Genomic DNA, 16,403 nt, shown 5'->3' with positions numbered 1-16,403 from the left:
GCAACAGGATGAGCCTCCACAGAGAGAAGGTTGGCAATAGCAGAGCAGAGGTGTTGTAATTAAAAGCGTGATGGATGTGACATGACGTGATAACAAGCCAAGTGCACCAGATTGTGTTGTGTCCTCACGGCAGCCATAATTAACACACTCTGTCAATTCAAAGGGGAAGGTTGGAGAAAAGGTGAAAAGGAGCCACTGACAACAAGGAGAAGTAAATTATTTTTTTTAACCATGAATAAAATAAATCTAAATGTGAGAAAAATGAATGCCGTTCTGAAGCCCAGAAGCGTAACAATTTACTTTGGCACCAGATACTTCTCAATACCAGACGGCTCACATGGAGCTTGGTGCGGTGGAGCGCAGATTGCAGCATTCATCACATCACAAAATGCACCAGCTCTCTCTGCGAAGGGTGAGCCCACACAGCCCATACTAGGATGGATCTAAGGGAAACAAATACTACCTGGCCTCAGGATGTTAGACGGGGTATAGAAATAATCAGCTGGGATATAGTAGAAATGCCTTGGAGCGCACAGATGATTGGGTTTCTTTCTCAGCTTCTGTCGTCAGACCAATGAAGGCTCCAGCACTCCACCAGCAAGCTTAAGAGTCAGTAACCCAGCTCTCCACTTCATGACTCAGATATGCCAGTTTATTTTCTCTGGCCCATTTGTCAAGTGAGATCTTCATTCCACCGCAAGATGCTCACATAAGAGGCATTATGGTTCAATTACATCTCAAAGCCATTTTGGAGACAAGTGCGCTCTTTTTCCATTGCACGGTTCGGTCGAGCCAGAGAGGACAGATACATTATATATTGCCTCAAAACCGCACCAGATTTTTCTGGCAGCATCGCACAGACAAAAGCCAGTGCCAGTCACTCAAAAGCCCACCACGTTTCCAGCCATGGCTTCCTGAGTCACTGTGCATGAGGTCCACCACTCAGATTGTCTCCTGCTTATATGTCACAGGCGAGCACCTAACATACTGTGGTTGACAAGCAAAGAATTGAGAGCAGAGATGGGGGGTGTAACCTCTTAACCCACTCTGCAACAACTACTCAGAGCAGATGAATGGGATACACTCACAGCTGATTTAACACATTTGCATTATAGTCCAACTAGTCATGGTTAGTCCTCTCAATCTATGGCAAGTCATCAATCCACTGCAGGTCTTCGTCATCATCAGAGCCTACTGCTCTACCGGCGAAGAGGCCAGCTGGAGAGGTAGATTGAGTTTCTGCGGCTGGCTGCGCCTGTTTGTCAGTAGAGCTGGCGGCGAGGAGGACCTCTCTGTGCACTGCAAACCCTTTCCAGCCGGGAGCACATTCCTGCTGCAAACCGCGCGCCTGCACGGTGCGCTGGCTCCCAGAGGAACGAGGGGATCATGTGCCCACTAACAAGAGACATGCTTTTTTTTTTTTTTGTTCTCAATCGTTTGCCTCAGTCTGTTACAATCACAATGTAGACTGCAACACAGCGTGAAGTCAGAAAGTTTTATCCTCGTTTAGAATTTTTTTCACATGAGCAAAGTCTTATGTAAAGACTTGTTTACTTATGTAAATGCAGTGTGGAATATGCAATAAGGAACTGCTATTATGTAATCTTTCTGTGCCTATGCATCATGCTGTACACAATACCACTAATTGGAATGACTGCATTAAACCCACGGACCCTAGATATCTTCACAGCATTTTCTCAACTTAGTATTTTTCTTAAAGTGTTACATGACTTCCCCGAAACAAAGACGTGTGATCCCGCTGAGCAGAGAAAACAAAGACAGGACTGTGTCTGTTGCTCATGTAAAAAGCCTCACAAACTCTTCTTACAGCTTCACAAAAGAGATCACTTTTACTCCAACACCACATCAAAATGCACACACGGGACGACAATAGCCCACTTCTTCTACAGTGCAAAGACTATCCCCAGTTTGTAAAAAGCTGTCAAGTGTTATTCAAAAGTCGTTTTTTTTTTTTCAAATTATTAGTTTTCCCTTTAGATCAAACTGTAGACATCAGCCTGTATGTAATTTAGCATTTTCATAAATGAGCTTCTAATGACAGATAGTGGCTTACACAGAGCTGCAGACCGTGCAATTATAAATCCAGAGTAAAACAATTTCCTACGTGGGCATACACCGAGCCCTTTGAGTTCAAACGCATTTCCATGAAAAATGCTCCTGCTATCTCTTTGGCTGAGAAATAATCATGTGACAGCTAACCTCTTTACCCCTGGAACAATTTCACTTATAATGTAAAGGCACCAGCAGGCTGGAGAGAAATAGGCAGCTCCATTGACTGCAGGATCCCACGTAAAGCTGCTATCTGAAAGTGAAGATTGATTGGCTTTTCGGTGCAGAGTGGGCACACACGCGGGAGGTGAGACTGGATATTAGCAAGGAGATTGAAAACCAAGGACATGCCATCAGGATTTTCTCTATACAACTACTCAATGAATTTGAGATGAAGCCGTGAGTGAAATTGAGCTTTATGACCAGAATAAAACATTCATTAAAATCCTCCTGAGCCTGAAGGAAAAATAGGAAAACTATTCTCACCAAACAATGCACATGCTGGGCATCTATCTACACACCGCACACAAGCCAAGACATCAAGAGAAAGACATTTTGTATGACATGGAGCAAACTAAAGGGCATTTGACCAGTCCAGTAAACAAATTACCATTCGTAATTATACTCCCCTCCTATTGGATGAGTTGGAGAATGTATTAAACTAAGTAATTCTTCAACATTTTGGAAAATGCTCTTATTCTTCAAAGTGTTAGATGAGAAGACCAATACGACTCACATCTGTGGGTTTACTATGGCGATGGAGCAAACAACTGGCTATCTGGTGGTTAGCATGCCCTAGCTTAGCATAAGGGAAACAGGGGAAAACAGCTAGCATGGTTCTGTCTAAGGGGAACAAAGTCTGCCTACCAGAACCTTTAAAGCTCGCTGATTAATACATTATATCCCATTCCTTTAATCTGTCCAAAAATGGGAGTATAAACATGTCATGTTGTGGTGTTATGGGGGATTATGTGCTAGACTATTTCTTGTCCAGGAGCAGTGAGTTTCTGAAATCTCTGCTTGTTGCCTGGCAACCTCATGGCGATGACAGGACTTCAGGGAAGTACCCCTCCCCACCAAGAAATAGTCCCCGTTTCTTTATGTTAAGCTAAACAAGGTGGCTGCTGGATTCAGCCACATCTAACTTTTGGCAAGCAAATGAATAGTGTATTTCTCAAAATGTGCAAGTATTCCTGTGAGGTTAGAGTTCTACACTGGCTAGTAGCAAAGCTTGTTTGAGTTGAGACTCTTGAACCTGCCAAAATCTCTACCACAACAATCCACAGGCAATCGTCCACTGTGTTGCTTCCATGTCAGACCACCGCCTGCTTGGTGCCTCCTTTACCTAATCTTTTTAAGTAGAGAAAGCATACTTCTCTCACAATGTTGCATTTTACAACACTACCTTTCACAAGAGAGGGAGGAAGAGGCAATAAGGAAACATCAATCTTGAGCACAAAAGACAAATTATCACCCAAGATCCTCAGAAACTTAGTTGACACTGATAACAAACAAAAAACTGACAAGAGGAAACTAATTAATAACATTAACACTAATTCCACAGCAAGTGGCAAAAGTACAGACTAACTAGTCCACAGCTTGGGTATTGAAACAATTAAACCTGACTTTAGAAAGTCAGCCCTTTAAAGTATAAGGCATGTAGAGATTTCCATTTGTGACAGCATGGGAAAAGAAAATCTACTCTGGTGGGAATTTGGAGAAAGTGATCGAAGGTCTGCCAACAATATGTCATCACCCAGCTTCAATGTCTGGAAGAGGCACAGTGGTATTTTTAGACTGCCCACAGAGACACTGGGGTAGCCCGCTCACCGTTTCCGGCAAGCTTTTTTGTCTAATGTTTCTTCCCATGGGCATGCTAGCAGGTCATTAATGGCATACCTCCACTGCAGTAAGGTACCTGATGGAGAAAAAAATAAGTATTTTCCTACAAGAGCACATATTCAATTTGTTTTCTTTGCTAAATTGTTGTATAGCTAAGACAATTAATTAAACACAATGTCTTAACAACATAAATCTAACAGGCTATATTATGCCCTCAAATCTCCTCATGAGATGAAAGATAAATGATGTCCTATTTTGTGCCTTTAGGGTACTGTGATTAATGCATTCAGTGGCATCAGAAAAGCAATGCGACTCTCAAAAAGCTCATTTGAATACATCAATTATTAATGCAGACAGTGATGGAGATGAAATGAGTGAAAATAATTTGCTAAATGAGAGGGGGAAAATTACTGTTTTGGGGCATTGTCACAAACAGCTTCCCAAAGCACAGGGATATGGATGAGACCCGCAAGTGACTGGCAATGGCCAACAGACAAGATAAAATGTAATCAAACATTAACATTTTAACATTAGCCCAGTAGGGGAAGAAAAAGAGAAAGCGCCTGGGACCCATTCCACATGAACAAAAAGTCCACATTTGTTTTGGCTTACATTCAGAATTCTCCATTTCTGTATCTTCAGGCTGAAATGTAATTAATAACTCTAGTGTCAAAGTGTCTCTAAATGTTCTGATGTTTTAGCTTCAACAAGAGGGCAGCGCACTGAATGAAAGATGAGGAAGGCAAGAGAGGACAAAAAGAGACAGCGGTTGTGGGGTAGCCTCACTGTAGTCAACACACCACCACTGAGGGTGCTGTAAAATCCCTATTGTTAACAATGAATAGCTGCTTTCTTCCATTTGACATATGTGATTTGTAAGCCTATAATACAAGCTTGATAAAAGAAAACAGCCTCAGGGAGCTCTGAAAAGCCAATTTTTAATTTGATGAGTAAATATCGTATGCTCATTGAATGCCTTTGTCTTCCAAGAGAGAAAAATAACACTTGCTTTCATCTTTTTTCCCATCACACTAACCAATATTAAATTCCTTTACAGCACCAGAAAAAAAAATAACGCCACAAAGCTATCCTGACTTTATGTTCACCATCTCTGAGAGGAAATTAAAGTGTTACACTATTATTCCTGGCTGCCTGTGGACACCTGGTGCCTCCCTCCATCACTGAAATTGATGAAAGGCAGGAGAGCAGGGACAACTGAGATAGTGGCAGTGGACAATCAGGATAAAGGTCAGGGACTGTGCCAATTATGGGTGGATCTGGGCTGAATCTACTATGTGCTGCTAATGAAAAATTCCTTCATTCTATACTCTTATACTCCATATCAACAGTTTGTGTCATTACTGAATAATACATGCTGACTTTTTGGGTGTACAGTGGCCAATTTCCCTTTACGTGCTCTGTTTAGGTAACATTTTTTTGCAAAATCGTTATCATATTGCAAACCTGTGTGCACATAAAATGCACAAAAAGAGATCTCGATAAAAGCTCAGCAAAAAGGATCAAAGTGTTTCTCAGAGTGCAACATGCAACTCCATGTCCAATTCATCCAGCAGCCTTCCTGAGCTAAATGGAATCGCGCTTCCCTTCAGGGAGCGTATTTGCATTGCTCCATTGGGACAATCATACACACTCACTCCATTTCGTGGCAGAGCACATAAGCAAACACTGGGACACTGAGACGCTGATTCTAAAGCGGGGGCAGACTCATCTAGCACCGCAGTGTGTTTTAGCTCAGTGAATACCCATCCATGCCTGCTGCTTAGCATCCCTGATCAGCCCTTTGTGCTGTACAGGATGGGCACAGTAGGGCATGACCTGAATACTGATCCCCGGAGCTTACCAGCCAGAAAAGCAACCAACCAGTGAGCCACACTTCTATCCGGCCAACCAGGCTGGCAGAGCAGGAATCCTGGCAGGCCAGCATTGAATCCCTTGGTGTAAAGTTGCCAGGGGCACGTACGAGTCCTGCTCAATCCTCTGATGTCCAGCAGAGGCCTTCGGGCCAATGTCCTGTCTGATAAAGCTGTCTGGAAGTCTGTCTCTATTACGCTCTGACAAACAAGGCATCTAAACCATTTTCCACCACTTGAGTGATACTTTGTTAAAGAATCTATACCTTAATTTCAACAACTTCTGCTCATACAAATGGAAACAATATATTTCCTTCAGGTAGAATACTAACTAACTTTAACAAAGAATGGCTGGAGATGTTGCTAGAGTGCTAAGCAAAAATTGAGGAGGCAAAGCCTTCTAAACAAATCACCAAATGTCCAAGTCACATTTTCAGGCCAAGTGCAAAGTAGTGTGATGTTTATAGTTGATTCCAGGTGTAGGAGCCAATTACAGGAGCTGCCTGTGCAGAGCAGAGCAGGGTGATATATACTCTGATTATTGTATCCAATAAATCTGTCAGCATGTGCGGGGCTGTGGCAAGACAGCAAAGAGCTGCTGGGTCACCCCTGTAGGCCTCTCACACACACATCCCTCTCCTTTCCCAGGCACTAACTCTTCCCTTTACTTCTGTACTAACAGAAACTGTTGCTTTGTGTCCGTCGCTACCTCCATCATCAACTGACTGCCGTGTTGGGAAAGTGCAGTATAAGAGTTCCCCCTCCTTGGGGGCAAAATTCAACTGGAACCCCTTCACTTCCACAGATTGACGGCCAAGCACCTGTCTGTTCAAAAAAGGAAAAAGGAATGCCAGCAGCTCTGTGAGGCTATATTTGGGCATGATATGTAGCCCTCCACTCGTGCAGTTGAGGAGAAATTATTCAAAAAAATAAAGGGAACAAACTGACAAACCACCATTTGATAATTCCTAGAATAAAAGCTATTACATTAGGATCTGCAAACCACATTGCTGAAAAAAAGGCTTTATTACTCTATTAATCATAATTCACATCTTAGAAACTGGAATATTCTAATGAACTTGACTGCCAATATTCTATTGAAGTTTTTTTCTAATGGTCACATAATGGTCATCAAATTGAAAAATTACATTTCTTAGTGTCTTTTTAGCCAATTTAACAGTAAAGTGGAAAATTTAACCAAACAGGTTTTATTAGATAAATGTCAAAGCCACAGAAGAATCAAGAACAAGGTCTTTGTTCTCAAACTAGTTCTACCTCCATGTTTCCCCTCAGCCTGACCCATGTCTAATGCTGCGTTAGTCAGCCAGGGTCAGTTTGGAGGGGGGGCACTCCACAGCACTCCTCCTCACAACAGGAGGGCTTTTGTCACGCTCTGACCTTTTCGGCCATGAGGTGATAAATTTGTTTGATTTGTTCCTCCTCTTGTGTTTAGAGTGCTTCTCTTTCACACAGAGAAGCGCGATCAATGCAGGGGTGGCCACTCTCCCCGGGCTTGTTGCTGTGCTGCATGCGAGACCCATAGAGCCTGGCCCACCACTGGGCCGCATTCTGGTTGAATGCAGGAGAACGTTGACCCATGGAGGGGTTTAGTGAGGCCAGCACCAGATGGAAGGGACCAGCAGAGTGGGATGGAAAAATCCTGCACAAGCCAGAGCTCAAACGTCTATGCAGGTAACAGGCAACAAATGAGTGAACGGATCATCTGTCTAGCATTTGCCATTCTACTTCCCGAACCTTTTTGCGTGGAGGGGCTTTACGAGGCACAGCAGCCCTGAAGGATGAGCCTGAATCACGGCGCATGGATGCAGAGGCCTCCGCTCACTGATGTTTATTGCATGGGAGCTTAAGTGCAGGAAGACCTTTTGAGAATGCCAGCGGAGCAGAAAGGAGAAGACATCTTTAGTGCCCCGACCATCTTACATCTTCAGCATTTGAAACAGCTGTGTCTTGTCCCACTTTTCCTTGCGGCTATAAGGCTCTTCTGTTTAAATATGAAGTTGCTGTCTGAGTGCAGGAGGACTCAGGGAGCTCGTCTCCCTGCAGGTCTTGTGATTAGTGGCTGTTTTCTAGAAGCCCTGTGCAATCAATCAAACCCAAACAAATATGAGCGAGAGCCAATCAGCTAAAGGGAGTAACAGCACAAGAGAGAGTGGGCAGATGGAGACGAGGAGAAAGACAGCAATTGATTACTTTCCTCTTCCCTCATAATGTGTTGTCATTAGCTTTATAAACACCTCTAGCAGACTTTATGTAGCTTCTCTCTGCTCACCACAAGGCAGCAGCTCCAACACAGCACGAACGATTATTTTGTGAACTGGGACACACACACACACACTTCCACAAAGAATCATTACATTAATGAATGGCAGCACTCAAGGATGCAGCTCTGAGTGATCTCATTAGATACTATCACAACAGGCCAGTGTTCACACACTGCTCTCAACCCAGCCTTTTTAACTCTTCGCCATTTGGGCTCCAGTTCCAGGCCGTAATTGAAGGCACATGTAGCCTACTCACAAAGACATCGAGAGCCCCCATCGGCAGCCACGTGAGTGCATGGAGGCTGTCAGTGGTAAAGTGGAGGGATGGGGGTTTGGTGTTCATTTGGGGATCAGCAAAGTCTTTATGACAGACTGGGCTGATGCACCTCTGATAGCTGATATCACCGCCTCATTAACTTTTGCTTGTTCTCAGATAGTCAGGGCCAATGTGAACTGGTGCACGGGGAGGAAATCAGGTTCAGACGTGATGGTAATCTGGTATTTATTTTAACTTAAATTAGAAACGGCTTTTTGAGGGTTGATGCTTACATGTAGCAGAATTACTCTACTCTATTGTAGGCTAAACGTTGTTTAAATGTGCAGCAGAAAGAGTTGAATTCTGAACAGAGAGAAAAGTAATAGATGAATGTAAAAGGAAACAATGAGCAAATTCATATCAGGTCCATCGCCATGGCCTGAAGCCACAAATGCAGAAGGAACCTAAATATCTCCAGCGCCGCCTGCCATTGCGTGAGACAGCATTGCCTTGTAAAACCTCTAAACATGCCCAAGAGGAACCCAAATAGCCTCTTACGTGTTTTTAAATGCTTTGTCTTCCACATGGTGTCAATTTGCATTTTTGCAAAGGAGCACATTTACGCATTCAAATCTTTATGGCCACCAAATCACACAAACCGCACCGCCTCTGTAACCAGTGCCTGTGCTTTTTACAGATTTTGGATTTCCTCACTTCTTTCTCCACTTAGAAAGTGTCGAATCTCTCAAATACATAAATCAACACAAGTAAACACATTAATCTTACAGATTCCATGTGTTCAAATCATTACTAAAGAGCTTTGTAAGTGCTCCCTACCGTCTTCTCATGGCACTCAAATTCTTTGTCCTCCATTTCAGACAAATGCAAAACTGTACAACTTAACAGCATGTGCACAGTATTCAGATTACTTACACTGCTGAGGTGCAAAATCATTTATTCACAAAGAAAATATCAACACCCGTCTGGAAAAAAGACATCCAAATCAGACATTTAACTGGTACAAATTCAGTGTACGTGCATCCAATAATAAGTCTTTGTGCCCTGATGACAGAACTAGAAAACCTCCTCCATTAACAGTAATGTTTCCTCCTGTGTCTTCATGTCTTTCTGTATTGTATTGTCACTCCTGTCACTGCACCACAAAAGACTTTCCCCGGCGAATCTCTCTCTGAGTCAATAACATTCAGAGGCAATTTTCTTCAGTTCCCATTGTCGAGCCAAATTGAATTCCAAACAAAGATACAGCATATACTGCAACAGTCAGCACAGTTGAACAAATGGTTTTAGAAAATCCAATAATTTTCTAAAACCATTTGTTCAACACACCCTATGGTGGGCGTACAAAATGCCACATTCTGCAATGTATATAATACAAAAGAAATAAACTAGTCAGAATAAAACAACAAGAATCAGACATACTGTGCATGTTGATGAGGTTGTATCGTTAGCTTTGAATTACTGTGGGATGAGCTCTGCAGAATCAATTGGATAAAATGGGCAGTAATCAATGTGTTTGGCTGGGTCTCCCCTTCTGAGAGCAGGTATCACACAACGCAATCTATAGACTCTCTGTCCTGAGGGCAGGCTGCTTGTTAAACAGACAGCTGCTTGTGTTCTTGTTCCTAACTGGCTGGTGTAAATGATCACGTGACTCCACTGGGAGAGTTGCTCGATTTCAATTTTTCCCTGAGAGGCTTGTATTGAAAGTGAGAAACAGCCCCAGGTATTGATGGAATATTGAGCATTCACCTGATTTTTTTTGGTTTCGGGTGAGGTCTGTGCTGAAAGAAGCTCAATTTTAAGAAATCGCATTACCAATGGGAACATAAGGGCAGCACGCTGCCCTCAGAGGTTTTTGGAGCTCGTATTTTTTTGATGAGGGGTTATAAAAGTTTGGCTTGACTGAGATCTGACATTACAGAGAGTTGGTGGCAATAAAATAACTTTCAATAAAGCATGCTGAAAATTTTACATGCCTGAGATGGATATTCTGAAAAGAATCTACCCCTGCTTTATAGATGGATGTTTTTTTAACCCTCCAATACCTCAAAAACTTACTTGGTCTTTGTAAAAACTGTGTCAAATACTACAGACGGCATGGTGACCTCAATGAGTGGAGCAGGGGAAAAAATAGCATTTTTTCAAGGCTAACTAAGAGGTAGCTTTGCCTTTGATGTTTCCCCTATACTGTATTCCTGGTTAGCGGAAAAACAACAAAGGACCATGTGGTGCGGTGGGCCTATTACTCGAGTGGACCGGCATCAATAACTGCATGTTACGCTTCACTCTTGCGGGTCTGTGCAGGCAGCATGGACTCACCAACTAATCAATGCCAGTCATATGGTAAACCAGAGCAAACTGGTGAATGACTTCATGAGGTACATAAAATTACATCCATTTTAGAATGGTTACAATTGAGATCCTAGTCAAACAAGGATGGGCATTTCATTAAATTTACATCACTGCCATCCTACATGCCTCATGTTAATAAAGTGTCAGATTGGTAGCATCGCTACAGGCAATGACAGAAGTTTTCTAAATTAGCAAGGGCTCCAATATAATGAAAGAAAGAAGAAAGAAATGTCCACGTGTCACACATCAAAAAGCTCCACTCTACAGATAAAAAGAAAAAAAGGAAACTTAATAAGCCTTGGATATAAAGATTTATGGTTGCAAAGTCAGACATGTTAGTCGACGTGGAGTCAGAGACAGTTTTTAGTTCAGTATCCAGACATGTGACGCCTGTTTTTTTGGCTCTTTATTTCAGTCAAGTATGATAAATATGTCTACAGGTTTGATCAAAAAAAGCCCTCTCTGGGATTCATGTGGTCTGTGACGGAAGTTACTCGACCACTGGGGACTGACGTCTGCACCATATTGTTGAGTTGCCTGCAATTAAAGCACGCATGAGGTTTTAATCCACTAATGAGACTTGCATTTCATTCAGAGCAAAGTTATCTGCGCCACATAAACAACAATCCCTCATCCAGGAAAAATGTTAATTAAACTCCAGCAAGAATCTCATTTAATTTTGTCTAAAAGTGGGGAAAGGAATGCTGGGATTTTTGTTACGTATTGTTTCCCAATGAATTTATCCACATCATCAGCTCAGCTCAATAAACAGCCCAAATCGTCAGCAAAACCTCCTGAGCAACATGAAATCAAAAACCCCTTGTCTCCTTCTTTACTTAGGCACATTCACACTGACAGAAAGACTTGCATTCATTGCATTTCTGGAATACTTGTTGGTGGCATATTGTAGGTGGACTGAACAAAGCTGAGGGAGTGGACGCTGAGGCGCCGGGCCCCCAGATAGGGGGACAAAGGGCCCGGCAGAGCACAGGCAAAGTGAAAGGGGCCCGGACAAAAGGCTGAGAAGAAGAGCGCTTTATGGGCCCGTTTGGAGGGAGAGGAGGCAGAGCCGGGGCCTGTGCCCACGCACCGAGGCCCCAGGTCGTGGTTATCCGCTGGAGCACGACCATGTGTGGTCCATTATCACAACCAGCAAGCAGCGAGCACCCCGCCTCCCTCAATGGGAAGACGGATGCCCCCTTGCTGATTGCCCCAAAACCTGGTAAGAAAGGCTCGAGGAACAAAGGCACCCGCCCCGTTGGGAGAAGGCCATTGAAAAGGTCGCAGGAGCATGCCTGCATGGGTTTACTCTTCTTCAGGGGAGCACAATGGAGCTGACAGGTGTTGGAGGAAGACAGACAAGAGGAGAGGGCGAGGGAGAGGGAAAGGAGATGGATGGGTTTGAGTGTGGAGGTGGATGATGAGCTGAAAGAAAGGAGAGGCACTCCTGAGAAGCAAATGGCTTCCTGAGGGGAGCACAACAAGTATCTATGTCCTACATTTTCAGCTGGCTTGTTTATTGATGGAGCAAACAATGGAACCCTGCCGAGTAAACATGGCGATGTTGAATTAGTTAACAGTTATAGCCAGAAATGTTGTCAGCGGAACTGTGTATTGTCTGTGCCGATCTGTTTATGATGATGCCTGACACAAAACCACCCTGAAAGTGATTTAACAAATATGCCAATATTTCCACTCTCACGCGTTCAAGCAGAAGGACTTGTCATAACATGAGAACAAAGCCATGGCTCATCCTTCCGTTTATTCATTTGCCTTCAACTGATCTGTGAACGCCGCAGCCTTGTGAGCAGGAAACAGATGGAGCCATGTCCTCCATCAGATCAAAAACCTAGGGAGGCAGGTCAGGCCCTTCAGCGCCTCGTCTGCAGCCCCTACAAACACAGAGCCTCCGTCTGTGTCAGCTGCTCTCTGTGCTGTTTCCAGGTCAGCTGCCAAAAGGGGTCAGGGAGCAACTCTACTCAGGAAACCTTTCCTTAAGGAATTAAGGCCATTACTCGGGATCAGAGATCAGGGGAGAGTGGAAGGAAGGACGGGAGGACACTTGCGTCATTTCTTGTCCCCTCCCGTCCCGTCTTCAGAGATCAGGTCTCTTACACAAGAGGCTTTAGAGATGCATTATCCACTGCTAACAGCAGATGAGGAGAGGGTTCAGGGAGCAGGCTGATTTTGCCGCTCATCAGGCGCCACAATCCCTGTCCTGGATGTCCAGCAGGCCATTTCTCACAACTGTCACTACACATCCATCAGCACTAAGCATGTAGAGCACATAAACACGCACGCTTCAAACAGCACTCAGCAGCTCGTTACAGTGTGTGACGGATGCCTGGGAGTGGCCTGGATGTGCTCGAGAAGCTTAGCAGCACTCCTGTTTCCATGCAACAGGCCGTGTTTAAAAATCTGCTCAGATAAGGTTAAATAAACTACAACACAGAGAGTGCGTTTCACTCCTGGGCTGAGTGGTGCGTCTCGCTGTTGTGAAATATGATAGTTAATGCTACGCAGCTGTAAAAGCAACATTGTTTTTTTTTTTTAATCCAGGCTGCTCTCATGGTAGCATTTAAGTGATAAAATGAACGAGTCGGTCTAACCGTGCCTTCACACCGTGAGTAACGAGATCAACAAGTCACAAGAGGGCCATTCGTTTCTTACAGAGAGCTGAGTGAGCAGGGAAACTTGTGTGAGGAGCCTGCGGGCGGAGAAAATTCACTATGTCTGACCTTTCAATGGACACCAGCCACTAACAGCCAAGATCAGACCTGCATGTTCTCCTCGTTTCAATGTAACATTCATTACATAATTATTATTTATTTGAATAATCAATTTTCAATTAATGATGCCTAATTAAAGCTTCCCAGTAAGATTTTGGCTACGGAAATAAATTGGCCAAGCCAACCAATATCAGCTTTTTGCAGTGATATCAGTATTGGTCTATATGCCAATAAGTGACAAGAATTTACAGAACAGATAAACCAAACTAAGAGTGAGGCCTGTAAAACATCCCTTTTGGTAAGTGTTTTGATCACAGTCACTGATAGCTAACAAATGTAACGGATCTGTATAAAGATTTTTAGTTCACGGTAATGTACTTGTGGTTATCTGATTTTTAAACTCTTCAATATCGGTATCTTCCTCAGAAATCCAGTATCTGCTTTGCTTAAGGATTTAGGTTTGGTTTCAGAGATGAGGACTATGTTCTCGCTGGACTAACAGTATCTCAGGGAAAGTTTCAAAAGAGGACTGGTCTGAGAAAGCGTTTCTCATTCTCAAAAAAAAATCGATGTACAAAAACGAGGGGTCATCTTAAAATGAAAACTGTCTCATATTTCTGGACAGTGTGATCATGCAGTGCGTCTCCACATCTACTGTATGCTGTGGGACCGTCTTGCTCCACCCTCAGAAGATAACGTCCCATCTGGCTCACATTGTGAACACACTGTGAAAACAGAGGTGGTGAGAGCTGATGAGACCATCGTTAGAACATCTGGAAGGGAAATATCACCGTGACATTTTAGCGGCTTTGTCTGTTGAATTGTGTGGTCAGCCGGTTAAACGCCCCCGATGTGTCGGGCTCTGGAACCACAAAAATACAAAAACAACATTTGGTTAATAAACGAGATGCGGTAAACAGGCACACTCGGCATCGCTGTGGGTGTGACCACCCAGGTCTCGCATCTGGGATCTAGTCTAGAAATGGGTTAAACACAATCCAGCACTGTGCAGCACAAAGGCTGCCCACATGTTCTTCCTGTGGTGCAAAGTCAAAACTCTTCCCTCTAACATAAATATCACGCAACAAGAACATCTTTCATCGTTGGGCCAAATGTGGAGGGGAAACAATCATTTTAGAGTATGTGCAAACATGTATGCTAATTTCCAAATGTCTAGGGATGTTTGAGGAGGAACAACAATGTGACCACTGCCAAGGCGCTTCCACTGTATCGGTTTCCAGCCACTTCAGTGTGCTAACCTTTACAGCAGAAAATCTCTCTGGACTGTTTGCATTAGCCTGGGATATGCTGTATCACACCATCAAGACAGGAACATTTAAACAAGTGAAACTGAGCCAGCTATGGCGAAACCCTCCACGCAATCTGTCTGGCCAAAGACAAGGTGATAAGTTCATCCTCATTCCATCTCCTTCACTCAACGTCACTCCCACCTCAACGGCAGATAAAGACGTGACATCCAGATATAAACTGTAAGAAGAGATCAAAGATGTTTGAGTTGAGCTGGCCAGAAATACCACTCGGAGGTGAAAGTTGCTCTCCAAGCATTAGTCCAAGTAACAAACTGTCATTTCTGGTATGTGCTACTGAATATAATTGGCTGGGAAGTCCTTCATAAAGGTATATTTTTCATCCTGCAACACCTCCAGCTATATTTCACACACAACCCTCAAGCATATGCAGAATATTAATAAATCAAGACAAGAATCATCCACAGTGCTGCTTTTGGATGTTTCGTACACACTGGGGAGTAATTTGTTTTTGCAGGTGGGCCCTTACAAGCCCAGTGTTCCTTCTCAAGTATCCCAAATAAAGAAAATAAAGCTGCTCAGATTGGAAATGCAGCCTTTTCTTTCCTTGCGCTACACAGAAAGCATAAAACACAAAAAGTGCAACTTTTGATGATTAAATACAAACAAAAATATATATATTTTTTAACCGTTTTCTTTGTTGCTTTCCAAGATTAGACTGATGCCAGGCTTGTGTGACAAATACTTTGCATAAGTAAATTCACAGAAGTAGATTAGTCTGTTTCTCCCATAATCCCTCTGTTGCCGAGAGGGAGGGATTTGTGGGTCAAACCTGAGGGGGTGGGTGAGTTCACTCTGTGTCCACCCACAGCAGTGTGGAGAGAGAGAGAGGCTACGATGCTTCAACCAGACAAGCAGGCGAAGCCCCCGTGCCTTGCTCCCCCCTCCCCCACCAACACACACCCAGACACACACACACACACACACATGCATACATCTTCCAGCAGACAGACCAGGAACAAACCATAATGGCACAATGACCTACAAACCACAACCCCACAGGAATTATTCACAAGCTTTAAAATCAGATTCCATTAAAAGTCAGCTGCAGCGGCAATGAAGGAGGGGGAGGATGGGGATGAGGGTGCATATCCCAACCCCACCCCACCCTGAGCCCATGCATTCTAACACACCATCACTTAATGAGCTCAAGCCAAAACAAAAGACATTCATGATAAACACTCCTGCTTTGTCTCCGACACACTGTACTGTGTATTAGTCAGCCAGAAGAGAGATTACAACACAGCTGAAAAAAAAAAGTCATAAAAAAGTTGAAAGCAGCACAAAGAGCAGTGGTAGAAGAAAAAACAGACAGATGGCAGATTTTTATGACAGCATTTTGTTTTTCATATGCTGGTGAGTGAAAAGATTCGACTTGTTATCACAAAACAAATCATACGCTTTAATTTCCAATGTTCATATAATCTTTTTTTCTGGCTGGAGTTATTAGCATAAATACAGATATTATCACGATTAAATAGAAGTATTGTTGAAGCAATTAACCTTACTAAACCTAATTAAAACTTAATAGTAATTGTAATTTGAGATAAGGACCTTGCTTCAAACACAAAAAGTGTAGTTCCACATAACGCAGGTAAATCAGTGAAGACTGTGAAGACTCACAGCCATTTACCAAAGCAGCAACTGCAGCT

General features: G+C 43.3%; 1 protein-coding gene across 1 annotated transcript in view; it reads right to left on the bottom strand.

The window, feature by feature from the left end:
- The window catches only part of tmtc2b (transmembrane O-mannosyltransferase targeting cadherins 2b), an 87,853-nt gene that overhangs the window by 48,800 nt on the left and 22,650 nt on the right, over positions 1 to 16,403 (bottom strand). The gene's annotated exons all lie outside the window — the stretch shown is intronic.

This window comes from Pempheris klunzingeri, chromosome 5, assembly GCF_042242105.1.
Source record: "Pempheris klunzingeri isolate RE-2024b chromosome 5, fPemKlu1.hap1, whole genome shotgun sequence".
NCBI lineage: Eukaryota > Metazoa > Chordata > Actinopteri > Acropomatiformes > Pempheridae > Pempheris > Pempheris klunzingeri.
The sequence above is the reverse complement of the archived record's forward strand: the minus strand, read 5'-3'. Positions and strand labels throughout refer to the sequence as shown.